The following is a 21,055-nucleotide window of genomic DNA, read 5'->3' as shown; positions in this document are numbered from 1 at the left end:
GTATTTAAATAGTGGAAACTAGAAACATGTCAAAAATGTAATATAGTTGATAAATTCTACGAGATGAACTAAAATAAAAGGTGAAACAATACAGGGGACGAAGGGAGTATTGGAAAGAAAAGAATATAATATCAAAATAAAAATATTTTATTATTTGTTATTTGTGTAATGTGTATAATTTGTGCATATAAGAAGTTAAAAAAGAAATATTGATGAAATGTAAGTAATAATCATATTGTCTTCTTTGTAATTTGTATTGAAATCATAATATATGGTAAAAATTAAAAAATCACCATTAAATACATTATCATTTGTATAATTTACATTGATTCTATTTTATATAATTTATCACCCTTTGTTAGCAAAATCATACTTAATATTATCATACTATATTAAAATGCAACTTAATTGACATATTGAAAAACAACATATGAGCATGAGGTAATCAATGGCAAAGTATGAATGCAAGAATGGCTCCAACATTAATCCTCCTACTCCTACCATAAATAAATAAAATAAATAAAATAAAATAAAATAAAATAAAATAAAATAAAATAAAATAAAATAAAATATAAAAATAATAAAAAAAATTACCAAAAAAAAAAAAAAAAATTGAAAAAGTGGCTTGTATTTTTTTGACATGATCCCAAAAATTTCTTTTTCTTGCTTTGTTCGTAACTCAATGTCTATGGACTATGATCATCCCCTATCTTTTTTCAGTCTTCTTTCTCCATTGAAAGCTCACATTCTCCATTTTCATTATCTCTCTTCCCTGTAATTTTAGGTTTTTTCTTCCCTGTATTTCCACGTGTTAATTACCATCTTTTACCAGTTTTTATTTTTTTTCCGATCAGAAGAGAGAGAAAATTGAGAGAGAGAGAGAAAGGAAGAAAGAGGGAGAAACACAGAGAAAGAAAGAGAGAGAGAGTCTAAGTGATTTCTCCTTTTCAGTCCACACTATTACAAACAATTAAACCCCTTTTCTTTTCTTTCTTTCTTTCTTTCTCCCCCATGTGATCCATCATCTTACAATTTTATCATTCATTATTGTTCCATTTTGTTTGATCCACCATTATTGTTTTTTTTAATTAATTGATTAACTCATCATCATACACATTTTGGCTTGAATTCTTCCATTTTGTTGAATTCTTTTGATTTCATAATTCTGGGTTTATATTCGCTTTTCTCAATTGTAAGATCATAGTTATCGATTAGATCTGGACAATTATTCGGGTTTAATTTGAATTATCCGTTTTGGATCCGACTTTAGGGAAAACAGCGCCAGCCCATGGCGCTGTTTCGCCGCTTCTTCTACCGCAAGCCACCTGATCGGCTTCTAGAGATTGCCGAGCGTGTCTATGGTAATTTTACTTTGTTGGTTTTTGTTAATTTTTTTGATATTTATGGGTATGTTTTGTCATTTGTTTTGTGGGTTTGATTAATTATACGTTTTCTCTATTGGGTCGGTTTTGAATTTCTGTTATAATGTCGGAAGGTGTAAGAATTTGATTATCGTTGAGCTGAAAACTTCCTATTTTATTGAATTTGACGCAATTTGATGGGATTAGATTTGTTTACATTTTTGGGGTTTTTGTCATTGTCAATTTTGGGTTGTTGGCATTTAGTAGGTTCTTGTAACTTGCCTAATTCAGCTGGTTTTTCTACTTGTTGAATTTCTTGCTGCAGATTTGATGTTATAGCTATGGCAGGAATTGAGTGTTTTGATGAATGGCATATACTTAGTTCAAAATTTGGGCAGAACAACTCTAAAATATTGAGGGGTTTTCTCTGGTTTCGTTTTAGTTGGGTTTCATTGTTGGTTGAGCTTGTTTAGTCGATCTTTTCTTGGTTCCTTGCATATTATTTCGTTTGCAATGGTGCATTTACTCGTAGTGGTTTTGCAGTGTTTGATTGCACCTTGCTTATGTGCTTATTTGCTATAATGCGTTTACTCTTATACCTTTGTAGTGTTTGATTGTTGCTTCTCCACGGATGTATTGGATGAAGATGAATACAAAGAATATCTTGGTGGTATTGTAGCCCAATTACAAGATTATTACCCTGATGCTTCATTCATGGTGTTTAACTTTAGAGAGGGGGATCGAAGGAGCCATATTGCTGATATATTGTCCGATTATGATATGACAGTAATGGAATATCCTCGGCAATATGAAAAATGTCCTTTGCTGCCCCTTGAAATGGTTTACCACTTCTTGCGCTCCAGTGAGAGTTGGTTATCTTTGGAGGGGCAGCAAAATGTATTGCTTATGCACTGTGAAAGAGGAGGTTGGCCTGTGCTTGCTTTTATGCTTGCTGGTCTCCTTTTGTATAGAAGGAATTATAATGGTGAGCAAAAAACACTTGAAATGGTATACAAGCAGGCGTCAAAGGAGCTTCTTCAGCTTCTGTCCCCTTTGAACCCACAGCCTTCACAGCTGAGATATCTTCAGTATATATCCCGAAGAAATTTGGGCTCTGATTGGCCTCCTTCGGACACACCTCTCGTTCTAGATGGTTTAATACTGAGAGTCCTCCCTTCATTTGATGGGGGCAAAGGTTGCAGACCTGTGGTTCGTGTTTATGGGCAGGACCCTTTAACAAAATCTAGTAGGAGTACTAAGCAGTTATTTTCGTCCTTGAAGACCAAAAAACAAGTTCCATACTATTTAGAGGTAAATAAAAGCTTGAGCTCTGTCTCGTGATTTACAATGATGATTTAATAACTATGAAGAGCTAATCTTTGGCACGTATCTGCAGGCTGATTGTGTCGTGGTTAAATTGGATATTCGTTGCCGTGTTCAAGGGGATGTTGTTTTGGAATGTATCCATCTATGTGATGATTTTATACGGGAAGAAATTATGTTCAGAATTATGTTTAACACGTCCTTTGTGCGTTTGAATATTTTGTCTCTTACTCGCGAAGAAGTTGATGTTTCATGGGATGCAAAAGATCAGTTCTCCAAGGACTTTAAAGCAGAGGTAAGTGGTTGTCGTTCTTTGATGCGCCTTCCTTCCCGTTTTCATGGGGGGTTTAATGCATACTTATATCCTTATCAGGTACTCTTTTCGGATGTCAGTGCTATTCCAGCTATAACTACAGAAGTAGAAAGTTATGATGACAATGAGACTGACGGTGCTTCACCTGAGGAATTTTTTGAAGCTGAAGAGATCTTCAGTAATGCTGTTGATGCACAAGATGGGAAAACCGACTTTGATGTCCTTTTGATTCATAATGGTTCTGTCAATGAGGGAGATAGTGATGTGGTACAGAAGGAGGATAGAGGGCCACCTTCATTTGTGGATTTTGCACTTGAAACAGGAGATCATAAACGAGACTCAAAAGCTATGATGGAGCTTGAATCTGTGAAGGATATAGGCCTGGATGATTCGAGCAGAAAATCGCATCAAGATGTTGAATCTGATCTTAATGCAGTTAAAGACATTCTTATGGATGATTCAAATTTGAGAGAGGACGTAAAATTGGCTGTAGATGATATCGTTCTGGATGACGGGGAGGAGAAATATGATGAGGTACCCTATGATCTGCATAAAGTGAAGGATATTGCTCTAGATGATCAGGATAAACAGGCAGACTCAGTAAATATGGTATCTGATACGCTCTTAAAACAGGAGATCTTTGTTGAACATCAAGATAGCAATGTAGTGGAAGAACTGGAGAGGAAACAAGTTTTTGAAGACGGGGACATTGAAAAGAGGACAGATTGCAGAAGTCCACAGCGAAAGAGTGGTGATATTGCTAAGCAAAAACATGAGAGAGTCTTGCAGCCTTCTCCGAGAAGACCCCCCACATTTAACCAAAAGTCAGCTTCTGATTCAGCTTTGACAAAGCACAGAGGTAAACAGCAAGAGGCTACAGGGGATAAGTCTGTTAAACCAAAACCTACTGAACATCGATGGATACCTTCCAATAAAGGCTCTTACACCAACTCCATGCATGTAGCTTATCCACCTACTCGAGTCAACAGTGCTCCACCTTTTTTAGGAAGTACAAAAAATCAAGTGAAAGACTCTGGTGCTGTTAGCAAACTGAAGGATCGTGTTGGCAGCGCTGATCTTGGGTTTACTGCTTTTAGTAATGATAGACGTCTGCATAAATTTCAGGATGTAAAGCCTGTGAAGTCTGTAGAATCTTCCAAAGTTTCTCGTCTTGAAAATCCTGATGATGAGCTTGAAGAAGTTTTAAGTCCTAAATCCTCTTCTCTCCCAGGTCAATCATCTCATGAGCTTGAAGAAGCAAGGGCACCTCCATCATTAACGATTACAACTCCTGTTCAATCTTCATCTATCCAAACTATAGAGGTGTTGCCACAACAACAACCTCACAGACATTCATCTCCTCCTCCTCCTCCCCCTCCCCCTCCCCCTCCCCCTCCCCCTCCACCCCCTACTAGAAAGCAAAGCATATTGATAGATGTCTCTGAACCTCCAGCTTTTCCACCACCATCATCGCTTGATCGTATGTCCGATAGACAAAGTGGCATTTCAGCCGTGCCCTTGGTGCAACCACCACCTCCTCCTCCACCTCCTCCTCCACCTCCATCTCTAATCAAGCTCTCTTATGTGATAGGAAGTCAATGCCCATCTCCATCTCTGCTGCCACCGCCACCACCTCCACCACCCCCACCAAGATTTGCTACCTCATACTCTCCTATATCACATCAGTCTCTATTGCCTCCATCATGTGAAAAGGTAATAACTTCAACTCCACCACCACCACCACCTCCTCCACCGCCGCCGCCACTTCCTAGTTCAAGTGGAATGGTAATTGTGACACCTCTTTTCAAACAAGTTCTCCCATCAACTTCACCACCCCCTCCACCTCCACCTCCACCTCCTCAACCTCCACCTCTGCCTCCTTCACCTTTGAGTCATAGCCCTTCACTTCCAGTGCCATTTTCAAGTGCTCCACCACCTCCACCACCTCCACCAATGCAAAGTTTTCCATCACCTCCCCCGCCTCCACCTTTGAGGGTTCCATGCCCTCCACCACCGCCTCCACCTTTGAGGATTCCACCCCCTCCACCACCCCCTCCAGCAAGGGTTCATTGTCCTCCACCACCTCCTTCCAAAGTTTCATGGTCTCCACCACCACCTCCACCACCCCCTCCACCTCCTAGGGTATCAGGGCCTCCTCCACCCCCTCCACCTCTTCGGGTATCGGGACCTCCTCCACCCCCTCCACCTCCTAGGGTTCCTGGACCTCCTCCACCCCCTCCACCTCCTAAGGTTCCAGGCCCTCCTCCACCCCCTCCACCTCCTAGGGCTTCAGGCCCTCCGCCACCCCCCTCCACCTCCTAGGGCTCTAGGTGCCCCTCCACCCCCTCCACCTCCTAGGGCTCCAGGTCCTCCGCCACCCCCCTCCAACTCCTGGTGTTCGAGGCCCTCCACCACCCCCTCCACCTCTCAAGAATGTAGGCCCTCCCCCACCTCCACCTATGATGCGCACAGGTCCACCAGCACCACCAGGTCCAGGTGGTCCACCCCCACCTCCGCCTTTTAACAATAAAGGTGCTCCGAGTGGACCACCAGCTCCTCCATCAGCGAATATGGGTAGGGGTGCTCGTTTGCCAGCACGAGTGTCTTTGGCACAGAAAAAACCACCATTAAAAGCTTTACATTGGAACAAAGTTACAAGAGCAATGAAAGGGAGCATATGGGAAGATTTGCAACAACAGACAAGAAAGTAATGTATCTTCTTTCTTATCGTATGAGCAGATGCATAGAATGTTTCATTCTGCTTTCCTTGTCTTTGTCAATTTATCATTTGCATATTTACTGGCTTTGCCATTCTTTTGAGCTTCTTATGTAATTTTTGTTGGGCTCAAGTCTCTCAGATGGTTGCATAATTATTGTTGCATGAGTTACTGCTTGGAATCTATAGGAGTCTAGAATCTAGATCTTGAATTGCATTTTTGCATAAAGTGGTATATTTGCCACTGAAGCACTGATATCTTCCCTTTAAATTTAGTGCTCCAACACAATTTGATGTGTCCGAGCTTGAGAAGCTTTTCTCCAATCAAGTTTCAAAGCCAGCTGCAAAATCCAGTGAAAAGAAGAAGACTCCATCCAAATCTGAAGTCATTCATCTGGTACTATTCCCTTTATCTCATATGTACTAAAGACCTTTTTATTGAGCATAATAGGGCATGAATATGCAGAGTTGGTTATTTGCATCCTTATAAATTGCCAATGCGTTCTTCACTTCTCCTTAATCTCGATGGAGAATCCCCAATTGTAGTTTTGTTCCTTGTGCACACATGCAAGATTATAGCTTTATTAACTGTGCAAAGTAGATCTTTGGGTTCCTATGCTTGTAGCCTTGTAGGTGCTTCATTACGCCATTTTGTGCTTTGAAGATTAAATTTTGCAGAAATATTCATGCAATGTGTTTTTTCTATCTTGTTACTTATTTATATTTGGCAACTATTATCTCTCACTCTTAAAAAATAACGAATGGTGGGTGGTCTTCAATATCCACTCTTCTTTATATTGATTTTAACGAGTGGTGGTCTTCAATGATTCACCTATTGGATTAGTGATTCCTTTAAAATGGCCAAAATATAGTCCAAAACCGACCATAACTTGCATTTTTGGATTCACTATCATAGCCCAAAACCGACAATAATTTGCATTTTTGGATTTATCATATGCAAAGATTTTAACGAATCATGTGACATTGATCATGATGCTTACCGCTTACCTGAGATTTGCATGTGCATCATTGGCTATTTGATTATGGAAATAACTTGCGTTTTTGGATTTGTAATCATAGCCCAAAATCGACAATAATTTGCGTTTTTGGATTTGTTATTTGCAGTTGCTTTTCTTGTGCTGATAAGACACTAATTTCTCTTTTTCATTTTCTGATTTATTATAAAAGGATAATGTTTTCGTCTAATGGCAATTATTTAATCATAAATCATGAGTAAATGGTCCTATCTCATTGTAACACCTTACAATCATGCAACTATTATATGAGAAACTACTTGCTCAAATTGGCTTATTGTTGAGGAACTTATTACTTGTTTAGTGGGTTGGTCCCTAGTCTGTATAACATATTGAAGAATTAAAATTTGAAAAAGTGGTTCTATCTCATGGGTCATGGAACTATATGAGAAAATACACGCTTAAGTTGGCTTATTGTTGAGGAACTTTTGTTGGTCGTGCTCATCTGTCTGTATCTATATTAGACTAAAACCGTAAACTATAATCAGATTGCTGCTTTATCTTGTTCTTAAATCTGTTTAGATGTTAAATCATATGATTTTTAAAATATAATTGGATGGTGTTTCGTCAAGCTTTAGGAGCCGTTTTTTAGTTATGAAATTCAAAGTAGGTCAATCAGAGGGTTGGCCGGGAAAGCTTTAATTCAGAGCTTTAAAATTTCCTTCTCATGCCACAAAACCATTGGTAAAAGGAAGAAAGGAATAGCTTCTTTAATGATGTTCTGTTGTCTCTTCCACTCTGGTGGAACTTTAAAAACTTTCCCTTCTCCATTCACTTCAACACTGCTCATGAGTGCTTTCACCCAATATATTGTTGGCGAATGCTAGGCCTCTGTTTTGCATGTCCTTGACCTCCTTGTCCACTTGTAAGGTAGATTATATTGGGCTTTTGGTGTGGAGGTGATGTTTTAAAGTTCTCTTTGATGTGGTCATAGCTTATTAGTTTAAGGCTAGCTAGAATTCGTTCATTTATACAAAGTATCCATCTAAAAAAAAGAAATGGTTTTTCTAAGAAATGGACTTTCATTTTACATTGCAAAGCCAGGCTTTTTGGTTGAATTTTGAGCTTCTCCTGTCTTTGTTTCCTTTTTCTTTTATGCTTTTCCTAGCTTTGAGATAAAACATCACATTTATCCCATACCATTTTACGTGGAGATCAATATTGTCTCCTTAAGATTCATAAATATAATAATAAGGATGAAATGTCCATTTTCTTTTTAAGTCTACACTTGATATGGCTTCTAAATATCTTGTTTCTTTGGAATTGGTATGATGAGGAGATCGCTTAAAGCTTGGATTATCTGATTTAGCACCTTTTAGAATTGATTTGCAGTGCTATATATTTCAACTGGAAAAATTATGTGCCATCTTAGGACAGGAGTTGAAATAGGTGAACAACGGCCAAAAGTGTTGAGGTAGTAAACAAATTTATAGGCAACTAGTTTTAAGGCCAAAGTGTTGCAGACTTTTGTTTAATACATACAACTTTTTTCTGATAAAAATTAAGCAAATCGTTGATTTTAAGATTTATATGATGATCCTAAACACACGTTAAGTTTACACTTGCCAAAATTCATATAAAAAAAAAGTTTTGAATAAGCTTTCAAGTGTTCCAGAATCCTATCTTCAAATGTATTAGGGGGCATACAAATTTAGATGATTCAAATTTTCTTAGACTGCATCTCCTATTTAATAGGCTGTATAAGTATATGACATATAGATTTTATTTCAAAGCATCTTTCAAACTGATTTTAATGATATACAGTTTTTCTGAACAAGTATTCTATATCTTATGTTATGCTGAACTTACTTATAATATTTCTCTTTGTTCTTTTTTTGCAATTAGAACTTTGTTTATATTTTATCTTAACACATGTATCAAACATAAAACTGCATTTGTTTATCTTATTTTCTATATCCAGTAAATATTATTAGAGTGAAACTTTCTTTTGTGATTGGATTTTAAATTGAATCTCACACATGCAACATTACATACGCTTTTGAAAAACCTTTTTTTATGTATGTATTGATTTGCAAGCAAAGGGTAAGGTTTTCCGTCTTTGATAACATGAATTGCTGCTGTGTAAATAATTATGAGGTTGTATCCTCAAGGTCAAGGATGATACTTCTACATTAAATTACACGTTTGCTTTTGTCGAAATGTTTAAAGAGTTACTTTCTGGTTGTTTGAATTAGTTTGTGGAGTTAATGAGCCTTTTATCATTAGTGAAAAAGTGCATTAGATGGGTATGTATTTCTGGTTGATTGAATTAGTTTGTGGAGTGTGCCATGGAAGATTTTTGGCTCAAGATGTTATTTTCTACAAATATGGTATCACATTCCCAAATTAGAAGTGGCTAGCATGATGTGGAGTGTGTCCATGGGAGATTGGTGAGTGGAGATGTTAGTTTCAGTAAATATGATTTCTCAAGAGTCATGTACGGAAATAAAAAAGTAATGATGTAAGTGCGACAAGCTGACAACTCATGACGGAATGTGAGTGGTTTACTGTTGGGCAGAGGCAGTCTAATCAGATCTATTGTGTACCTTGCGGATGGTGTTGCCCCTGAAAGCCTTAAGTATATGTCTGTGTTTAGTGTAAATAATAATCTCCTGTTTTGGTAGTATAAGGAAAGCAGTTGAGATACGTATGAGAATTTCGCATATAAAGACCCCAAATTGTGCACACAGAATATGCAACAGATTATGTTGCTGGAGTACTTTTGATGATTTTTACACCAGTTGGATTAATTTACTGTGTTTTTCCCCATAGTAATGCTCTTGCTTTCATAATGCTAATATGTCATGATTTTTTTCCTGACTCCCACTTTTACTTTTTTGCTTGCTGTAGGTTGATCTTAGAAGGGCTAACAACACAGAAATAATGCTCACAAAGGTTAAGATGCCACTCCCCGATATGATGGTATGCTAGAATTATTCATTTCTTTTTTTGTGTCATTAAATTAGTGTATAGTGATGATATTTGTCACACGTTTTTTGGTTAACAAGTTTGTTTTTACCTGTATTTATATGGATTGATTTATGGAAACTTTCCAAGATAGATCTTATAAAAGGCTAGTTTTATGTGAAATCGCCTTTAATTATTTTTTTGAAACACATTATAAGAGAATCGTTTAATGTGGTTTGGTTATGTGCAATGGTGGAGTGTTGGTGAGCCAGTAAGGAATGTAGCAAATTGAAACATAAGAGATGTATAAAGAGGGAGAGGAAGACTAAAGATACTTGGATTCATTCTTGTGCGAGCTTGATCACATTCAAACATCGAGGATTAGGAATTTGTGTTGGGTGATTACGGGGAAGAATCATGTCTTCTAGGCAAGAAGTAATCAATTTGTGTGTAGCATTTGATCCACTTCTATAAGTCACCACATGATTTTCTCGGTTTCGATACCACATATTTAGTACTAACCAATCATATGATTGTGTTGATCTAAAATACTCTCTTCATTTCTCATACCATATCCAAAGCCTCCATGAATGCTCCCCAACAAAACCATTCATATCACCTCAAGTATGCAACTTATGGGGATACTTTGCATGCACCATCTAACTTCTCCGAAATCTTGTTTTGCATCACAATAATTCAAAACTGGATCATGTATAAAAACAAATTCAATGCTTATTTAATGAGTCATTTTGCTAATGCCCATCTAAGACTAAAGGACTTTAAATATTTGGCTGAGGCTCCATCATTAATGGACATATAAAGAATAGACAATTTAAAATTAAATCTAGGAAGTAACGTAGGTTATGGCGCAGTAGGTCATAAAAGAAGAGGAGAGGGTAATGGCTGAAATGTCTGCAGAAAATGATGTGGTGACGTTTTGAGGGAAGCAATTGGTCGATGCCAAATTGTGGTTAATTGATCGGAATTCAGTAATGTGTTTTGACATAACAATTTTTTTTTTCGTATAAGGTGATTCGTCCTACAAAAAGATTTTGTAAGGTATTTCCCCACAAAACATGTCTTATATAATCTTGGAAGAATTTCCCTGAAATAATTTGATTTAATTCATTTTTTTGAGTAAAATCTCCTTAGATTTTTTTAGTTATTCATTTTTTTTGGAGTAAAATCTCCTTAGATATTTTTTATAAAATTGATTGTATGTGGGTGGGTTTTGGGTTGGGTCCTTTTATAAGTTCAAATTATTTTCAAAAAAAATATATAATATGTTTTTGTTTTTATAGAAAATATTTTTATATTAAAAGGTTTATTATACCGATTTTAGGGCTCAATACAGAAATGCTAAATCAAAATTCTAAAACTAATAGACGCGACTAAAATGATGAGGTGAAAGTGAAAATGGTTCAAAACGGTTGGATTCGAGTTTCGGTAGAGTTTAACCCTTTTTTTTCCTGATTTTTTCAGTTCTGGTTGTCGAAATTTTTGGGTTATGGACCCACTAATTTTCATTCGGGTCACAGGTCAGTTTCGGGTTGGATTAAAATTTGACTTGTCCATCATAGAGGTGTACTGGAATGATTGAATTGAGCAAGTTTTGGTGTACGTTGATATTCAAGCTCAAATGGTTCAAAGTAGTATATTTTCTTGAGGCATGCCAGGAAGTGTGAAATACATTAAAAGCACGCATGCTTGCGCACATATGTCATACACATGGAACCACAAAAGCTCTCTTCAAATTTGCTACATTTTCCACTTTCTGTTGTCCCAATGTTGTATTTTTGTTCATGGATATGGACTCATTCTCTCTCCTAATCTCATACTCTGACTACCTTCATCTACTTATTTTTTCTTATTCTCCCGCCAACAACAAACCAAATTAACATTTTCAAAAAACTCAATTTTAGTAAATTTAGAAGTACAGATGATTATTTTTTCTTCACTTAAGGAGTCACTTTGGATCAAAGCCTCACATTATTTGATAAAAACTCAATTTTAGTAAACTGATAAGTACAGATCAATTAGAACTTTGCCTTTTGCATTAGTAGAAATGTGAATCATCAATTAGAATCTCATAATGAGTAAGAGAGGAACGTGATGACAGTTTTCTTTCAATATTTTTTTACTTTCACTTCTAAGTTCTAATGTTGATTCAAATGGGAGAAAATTCTTGAACTTCATAGAGGATTTTATTTCTCTGCATATGGTGATGAAACCAATACACAACTGTTATCCTAAATTTTTTAGGACTTGTTTTGGCAGTTAACATTTCCTGCAAATTCGAATACAGAGAGCCAAATTGGTGTCAAAGGGACAATCGATGTTAAACTGTGTGCATTTGGAAGTATATTCGAATAGAGAGGATTTTTTTGGTACTTTTTTTTTTTTTTTTTTACTTTAAGCTATATTAATTTTGGTGGTGCCTGGAATGTTTTTTGCAGGCTGCAGCACTTGCTTTGGATGAGTCAGTTTTGGATGCGGATCAGGTGGAAAACTTGATAAAGTTTTGTCCTACTAAAGAAGAGATGGATCTTCTGAAGGTTATTTTTTAAATTGGAAAGTTTCCGGTTGTGTTTCAATTTCTTAGTGTAATCTTCTTGCATCACTATTAAAGGATATGGGACTCACTTGCTTGATTGACCATTCTAATATCTTAGAGTTCGAATATTGCTGTCCTAATATTTGACTTTGTTTGCTATTGCGTTGTAGAATTACACCGGTGATAAAGAGAAGCTGGGGAAATGTGAGCAGGTCTGCATAATTTTGTTCGTCTGATTGTCAAGTTCTCGTAGACTGATGACATTTTAGTTCTGATCTGAAAAACGCAACGTCTGACATTAAAACATTGATTACGGAAAAATAGAAGATGACGATGTCATTTCATTAGACTTTTTAGCTCTCTTTAATCTTTTGTTTTGTATCTTTGATACTTAGGATATATCTCCTGTGACTCTTGGTTTCACATATGTGCAAATATTTAATTTCAGTTTTTTTTGGAGCTCATGAAAGTGCCGCGGGTGGAGTCAAAGTTACGAGTGTTTTTATTCAAGATTCAGTTTAATACTCAGGTTGCCGTTTGGTGATTTGCATCATCACTGCCTCATTTGTTGCTCTTATTCATGGCCTGTTGTGGTGCACTACATGAAATCACTGAACTCTTTTTTACTTTTTGCAGGTTACAGATTTCAAAAAGAGTTTGAATACTGTAAATTCTGCATGTGAGGAAGTACGTCATGCTTACACTGATGCTAATATATCCCATTCTCATATTATTTTGATCTCCTCTCATACTTTCTTTTGGTTTACTAGGTTCGGTTTTCTGAGAAGTTAAAAGAGATCATGAAGTTAATTCTTGATCTAGGAAATTTGTTAAATTCTGGAACTGCAAGAGGTATAATTATCTGCAAAGTGCTTTTTATCAAGTTTTATTATCCTGAGTATTTGGACCTTGAATTTAAGCGTGATATTGCATTAACAAAGTCATTAACATAGGAGTCGAAAAACTTAAAAATTTCTTAGGTTTTTGAAACTGGGATGAAAAGTCACATAATTAAACACTTCAAAAACCTGAATTTTCGAGAACTTAATCTAAGTTACTGAATATCTCACAACTTCTATTAAAAAGGCGCTTAAATATTAGAAGATTCTTTCTTAAAATCTGTCAACGCTCTTTTCTAATTCAAAGCACTAAAAACGTATGATCGTACGTCGTTCGGGTAGCTGAAAATTTCTCTTCACTTAAACTGAATATAATGTAATACATAAAGTGATGAAGACTTATTCATAAGTTAACTTAACATACTTTGGTCAGAGAAATTCTTTAATTCAACTCCTACTCTTTAATAGGAAAACAATACATAAATTAGGTAATAATGAAGCTGTAAAATTCTGAACATATTCTTACATCTTTTAGGATTTAAAGTAAAATTATTTTCTTTGCTAGATTGGATAGTTCTAAGTAAAGTATAAACTTTGGTTTGGAAAACCTTCTCCTGGATGATACTATGAGTACTACAACTAATAGGATTAGCCTAACAAACAACACTACCTTGGACGGCACGTATAGAAATCAGTTAGGTAATCTAATTTGTCCACCCCCATGACCCCACCTCAAATATCTCCATTCCCTTGTATGATTGAGCTTGGGAGCATTAAGATAGAACCTTGGATGCTTGCAGATGGATTCATTTTAAGCTAGTATAATGTTGTAGTCTGTTTAAGGTTTTGTACCATCCTTCCTGATCTGTGTCCTTTTCCTTCTTCCTTTGGCCTGTATAGATCACCCTTGCTTTGGGAAGCTGGTTGAAGTAGGAGTGCAAAATCTACTTGATTATTTTGTCTAGAGTCTAGGCTCTAGACTGTAGAGTTAGACTTTAGGAAGCGCTCTTTGCCCATTCATGCTTATGCTGGCTCTTGATGTGCTATGTGTATTCTTTATGCTGAACTAATGTTCATCTTAATTCTAATGGTTACTATTTTTAACTATTATGTCTCTTATAGAGGGCTTACTCCTAGCTTTGGGTTATAAAGTGAATCGCAATTGTATTTCTCTATCAAATTCATCAAAATAGCACCCACTTTTTTTTTTATTGAATCTACATTTTACATTCAAAAACACTATTGTTCTAGTTTATCAAATAAAATGTGAGAACTTGATATGCTAGTTACAAAATTATGTTTTGTTTCATTGCATGTTCGTATTCTGTGAATCAAGTAGTTTTGCTCACTTTATAATTAACAACATTGTAATTTGAATTCCAATCTTTTAATCTCTATATTATAAAAGCAATAATTCTGAATATGCTAACTGTCTCTCTTCACTATATTTAAATCATTTACTGGTAAAATTTACCATTATTTAATTCACAAATTCTCTTGCTTATAATTTTGGTTGATGCCTATACTTGACCATAAATGTTATCATGTCTAACATTAATATGAAGCCTTTTTTAGAAGGCATATCCATCCTCGATAAGTCCAAATTTGATTCGTTCTTAGGTTTTGGATTATATTAAAAATGACTTATTAAATTATGTGCGCTTCTTATTTATGTGAAGATGTAGATAATGTTTGCCATTAAGAGTCATTTGAAAAAAGTCTCTTGTTATCAATGGCAAAGGTAAAGTTGTGTACATCTGATCCCTCAAAACGTGCTTAGGTGGGTCCACTTAATGGAATTGTAATGAATGTTGGGCTAAAATCTAACAAAGTGGTTGATTTCTTTTTTACACATGCTGAATCTTCTCTTAATAGTCTGCCAAACTATGATAACTAAGCTCTAGCAAATTGGTTGATACATTTTTTTTTACTTGTGTTGTGAAGGATCTGCCGTTGGTTTCAAGTTAGATAGTCTGCTAAAACTGACAGATACCCGTGCATCAACGAACAGCAGGATGACTCTTATGCATTATCTTTGTAAGGTATGTTTTTGTTCTTTTCTAGTTTTTGGATTCTTTTTTTGGCTGTTAAATTATTGATTAGCGGGAAATTATTGATTTGGGGGGGGGGGGGGGGAGGCTATGGCACCATTTTATTCACTGAACAGGGCTTTTCATGCATAGCAAACATTGTCTTTCTTGACATACAAGCTCTATATGGCTAGGCTACAAGGGGATTTGTTGATGCAGTTCTGCACTAGGTGCTTGTTTCTGTTGGATTTTGACCAGTTTTTTAAAAATAAGTCTTGGTGTAAACTGTTCGAAAAACATTAGTTATCAATGACATCCAAGTCCAGATAGTTGACATTGACTTCCAAGACTGCATTTTATCATTTAATGTTATTTTTTCCTTTTGCTTAGCTTGAGGTGGCCATCAGTTAAAGTCCTTGTTCTTTTCTTCCCCACATTAGATATTAAAACTAGACTAGATAAGCTATTTCAATGTGTTAGACGGACGGGGAACCTCTGTTTCCCAACACCCGATCCTACAAGGAGTCAATGCATTTTTTTTATTCTAATTCCACTATCATTTATAATCTTAGGCCAATATATTTGCTCAAATAGCTTGCTTATGAAGCAGTTGCTTCTATATTAAAAAGTTCGATACGGAAAGTTTTTAAATATTTTTATACAATTCCAGCTTGGAATCTATTTTGAGAAATCGAGTTTTCTTGTGATATTGAGCATCATGTTATCATATCATTTATGCGCTATATGGTTGATTGGTTTGCATTATATCTCATGAAGTCATTAATTTGTTTAGCTGCGGTGTTTGTTTTATCATTTATCTAAAGTTATATATATGATATGAAGCTTTGGATTCGCATTGCATGTTTTCTGCGGTTACCATGTAACTTGTTTTTCATCAAATTATAGCAGTTTTACTGGCGTTGGATTGAATTTTCTGGCTGAAATTACTAGCTTCTGCACCTTCCTATGTGATCTTTTCTTGTTACTGAAACTTTGAGATTTTTTTGTTTTCAGTTTCTTATGGACAAGTTACCTACGCTTTTGGACTTCCATGAAGACTTAGTGAGCCTTGAAACAGCAACAAAGGTGCTAGTATATTTCACTATAGCTTTTCTAAAATGAATAATTGATTACAGTGTAAGTTACAGCTTGGTTTATTACAGATACAATTGAAGTCTTTGGCAGAAGAAATGCAGGCTATAAATAAAGGATTGGAAAAGGTTAAGCAGGAACTGGCTTCTTCTGAAAATGATGGTCCTGTTTCTGAGAATTTCCGCCAGGTGTGGTTTCCCTATATGTAATGTTGACTGTTTATTACCCTTGTGATATTTCTGCTGTTGCATTTTTCTAGTTAACTTTCTATCTCCATTGTCCTTGTCTCTGTTAGTTCCTTTCTTGGGGTATTTCTTCTCCATTCTCTTCTCTCTTCAGTTGGTAACTCTGCAAGTGTCGGACCTTTTTCTTTGGGCTTTTGCAATGTGAAGCTAAACTATATTGGTTTTGATTCCTTGTCTTAGTAATTAATGCAAGAATGGCGCAGAATTTTATCCTTCTATGTTAATAAAGCCTTTTTTTTGACAGTTGAAAGAGGTAAACCAAAAACTAACAAATGATTATCCTAGCAGAAAAAGGGGGCTAATTTTGTGATCATGGATTCATCTATGTGAATAGTTATGCTTCAATATTACATGAACTTGACCCCAAAGTCTTTTAAGGAGCTACTGTTGAGGGAAAAGAAAGTGGAGCGGCACCTTGTGTAATTGAATAAATAAGGTTAAAAACTAACTCTTTTGAAATGCACAATCACAACCTATGGGTGCTAGAAAAAACACTTCTCCTACTTCTTGTAAAGTGCAGGACGAGGCGCAAAATAAAACAAAACACTTCCAAAAATGAAACAAAACCAATTTTCTTGACATTTCTTCAGTAGTCCCATGAGTTGTTTCTTATTTTATTTTTCTTTCTACAATTTGTTCCAATTTGCATGTTTGACCATAAATTTCACCTCTTTGTTTTTATTATTTTAGTCTGTGGTATCTAGTGCCCGTTAGTACTAAATAAATGACATCTGTATTCTTCTGAATTCGGAGGACTTAGAGTTGGAAAGTTTTAAAAAAAATATGGACATTAAAAGTTTTCTCTCTCTTCTGTCTATGTCATTTGCAAAGAATATCTTGGAATCAAGTTAATTGATTTTTGCACGAAATCAACTATGGACAGTTTAATAGGATGAAAATAGAAACTCTTGAAGTTGTAGCAGAGAAATGTCTACAAGCTGATGCTGTAATATTGAAAACCCTTCCCACCACCAATGAGAGCTTGACACGAAGGTGATGCTGCTGCAATGGATAGATTTATTGTTGAATCTGCCGCCTGTAGATACATATGATGAAAATTATAATCAAGCAGCCTGGGACTCTGTTTTCCCGTGAAGTTTGCAGATGCTGTGAAAATGTGTTGGTTAGTCGTGGGGTTTTGGTGTCCTAAGTCCTAAGGCTGCGATGATAAAGTAGAAAACAATAGAGTGAAATGATAAGCAAAGCAAAAACCATTCTGAAATGTTCCTGGACTTTTGTTATTCCTTTTCTCAAGCTGTATTTCACTTTCACCTTGATTAAATGCAAAAACAAAGTTGCATCATATCACATCTAACGAGGCTCTAAGGTTTTCAAATCTACCGAACCAATATTACCCACATTGTATAGGTATAAAAATACCATGTTATAGGCCGGTTCAAAGGGATCTCATAATTCGGCCAATATTTGGCTGTACGACAACTGCATCATTTTTGTTACGACAACTTCATCCTTGTGCAGAAATTCTTATTTTCCTCTGTCATATTTTATTTAATTTTTGTATCCAGCCAAGAAAACAACCATAAAATTTGTACTTTTAAGGGTTAAAAAGTGAATGTAAGAAGGAAACTTACTTTCACATGTGCGTTATAAATGGTTTTGTTTCTGAAACATTTCATCCCTTGGGCATCGTTTAGGATGGATTTCCATGTTGGAAATGTTTCCAACACAATAGAAATTTTGGGCTTTTGGCCATATTTCTGTTCTTTTTTTCTTCTGTTGTCTTTTGTTGGATATGATTATAACCCTGTTAAAAGTTTTCTATTTCAAGAATACTAAGTATTTTTTTTCCTTTTTATAGACTCTGAAAGAATTTGTCGGTGTTGCTGAATCAGAAGTGACTTCTGTGATGGAACTTTATGGTGTAGCGGTAGATTTCTACTTCTAACTTCATCGTGGTCTACTGTATCCTTGCCTTTTGTTTCTCTCTCTAACTTATTCTGAGACAGGGTAGAAATGCGGATGAACTAGCCCGTTATTTTGGCGAAGATCCAGCTCGCTGTCCCTTTGAGCAAGGTACCTCATTGTAGAATATATACTGCACTTTTTAAAGCTCTTTAACATGCGTGTTTTTTTCCAATTTTTTTTGTCATGATTTGTTGAACAGATTGTTTTGCTCCCAGTAGTTTGCTGATGAAGTTATCTCACATTTTTTTCCTTTTGTTTTGCCCCATTTTAAATGCAGTTACAGGGACCTTGTTAAATTTCACAAGACTGTTCCGGAAAGCACACGAGGAAAATATAAAGCAGGAAGAATTAGACAGAAAAAAGGCTGAAAAGGAGGCTGAAATGGAGAAGGCGAAAGCAGCCAACCCATCAAAGAAGAGTGAAACGTAGTTGAAACTTGAAAGTTCTTGTGCGTTCTCAGTGAACCCAAAAGCAATAATCAAGCTTTTGGCTACCACTTGCAGCGATGATGAAAAATATCTCAGCGTGGAAGCAGAACGAAATGCAGTCCGAGCTTCGTAAACCTCCGGACATGTTGGTCTATGAAGCGCTCGAGTACATTCAAGACCGGATTTTCCACACTTGGCTAGTTGACTGTCGATGATGAAGACTGTCACATGTGTATCTTCACAGATACCCGATGCTCCCCGCAAGCGGTTATCATTATCATCAGCTGTGCAGACGTGGTGTGCAAACTGTAAGTATGTTTTTTGGCAGCACAGCTTTGAAGATGATGATGGGCTTGCAAAATATCATTCAACTAGTCATCGGGCGGCAATGTCAAAGTTGAGGCGGCTGCCCTCCGAATGGGAGATCTCGAAAAGTACACCCTTTGCGATCAGACGACCTTGTACAAAGTTCTAACATTTAGATAGGTAGGTAAATTTTTTATGTAACAAAAAATGTATGAATCCTACTTGTTTTCCTCTTAAAAATGGGTAGTTGGTGAATAGGATAGGAGGCATAACAAAAAAGTTTTGTATAGAACTTAGAAAAGGAGATTAGGAGGTGGTGAGTGGTTTTTTTTGTGTTTATTATTTGTTCTATCATTCAATCTAATTGTAATATATATATGGAGATAATGCTGAATTCAATAAGATTCTAAAGAACCAGAAACACATTATAGACTTTTTTTTTTTTTTTTTTTTTTTTTTTTGTGATTACACGGTAGTCTGAAGAAAGGAGAGGGTTAGGTGATGATCAAACCCGGGATATTATCTTTAAAAAGTGGTACTTGTTCTAATTGAGATAAAATTCGATTTAAAATGTAGACTATTCTTTAATTCCTGCTTTTCATGTGGGTTGGAATGAATGATTTTTCTTGTCCTAATATTGCTGTTGTTCAATTGATTTTAAAGTTTCATACAAAAATAGGAAGTTAAGTTATTGTTTGGTTGACCAAAATCAATGTTGAAGGTTTGAGAACTCTATGTAGCTGTTGTAACTAATCATTAATAAAATATACTAATGAAGAAACGACTTGGAACACGTATTACACTTTCATTAAAAACTTTCCCGCCTATTTTCTGCCATTAACATGGAAAAACTTTTGATATTGACTTCATATTTAAGGAAATAATTAACACACTAAAACATGTAATATTTGTTGATTGGCTATAATTAACACATTAAACCTATAATTTTTTTATCCTAAATCACAATAAAATTTAATGATTAAGTTTATACCCTACATGAATTAATATTATAAAATAATATTAGATAGTCATATCAACAGACATTTTAGTACCCGTGCTTTATATGAGAATCTATCTAGTTATAAATATAACTAGGTTAATAACCATGATGATAATTTCTTTTCAATATGCTTGTAAAAGTTAAGAATGTAATATTGTTAGATCATGTATTAGTTATCTTTAAAATAAATAATCATTTATTATGGATAATAGTGAACTTACTTAAATTAGTAATTACATATTATTTAATAAATATACAAAATCTTATTATTATTATTATTATTATTATTATTATTATTATTATTTATTTTATTTTTTTTTTTGAGAAATAAGAAAATTTTATTTCATCAAGAAACAAACCAAATACAAAGAACATGGACCAAATGATGCAAATCCATCATGAGCATAAATTATGGCCACCTTCTAGGAAGGGTTCCAAAGCAATGCTAAATCATTTGTAGCATCATTCTAAAAAAGAAATTACAAAGCTTTGAGCCAATCTATATGTCTATTGTTATCATTACACAATTAGAGCATTCTATTCTTGACAATCCACTTAATATGATCAACCATCTGCGTTGTGGCTGCTGCATCTTTGTGCCTCCAGATTATATCATTCCTAAGCTTCCATACTGCATACACCGTGGCTGCAATAGCCACCAACACCATAAGCTTCTTCAATTTGGCTCCCTTTATGTTCCACCCTTTTTGTAGAAGGTGTTGCAACGAGAGGGTCTGAAAATTACAGTCGAGCCACTGCATAACCTGTTTCAAAATCACGGCACTACAAAAGCAATTGAAGAATAAGTGATCATGAGTTTCTATATCAGTTTTACAGTAGGACACAAGTAGCATCATCCACCAAATTGAAATTAAGAAGTCTATCTCTCGTGAACAGCCTTCTTCTCACAGTAAACCAAATGATGAACCGATGTTTAGGCACAGAATACCTGCACCAAACAGGTCTGCTCCAGCGGACGCT

The 21,055-nt window shown here is 35.6% G+C and overlaps 1 pseudogene; it reads left to right on the top strand.

Annotated features, from left to right (window-relative positions):
* Positions 1-659: 659 nt before the first annotated feature.
* LOC130798633 (formin-like protein 20) lies at positions 660-19,506 on the top strand (annotated as a pseudogene).
* Positions 19,507-21,055: the final 1,549 nt, after the last annotated feature.

This window comes from Amaranthus tricolor, chromosome 13, assembly GCF_026212465.1.
Source record: "Amaranthus tricolor cultivar Red isolate AtriRed21 chromosome 13, ASM2621246v1, whole genome shotgun sequence".
Classification (NCBI taxonomy): domain Eukaryota; kingdom Viridiplantae; phylum Streptophyta; class Magnoliopsida; order Caryophyllales; family Amaranthaceae; genus Amaranthus; species Amaranthus tricolor.
The sequence above is the reverse complement of the archived record's forward strand: the minus strand, read 5'-3'. Positions and strand labels throughout refer to the sequence as shown.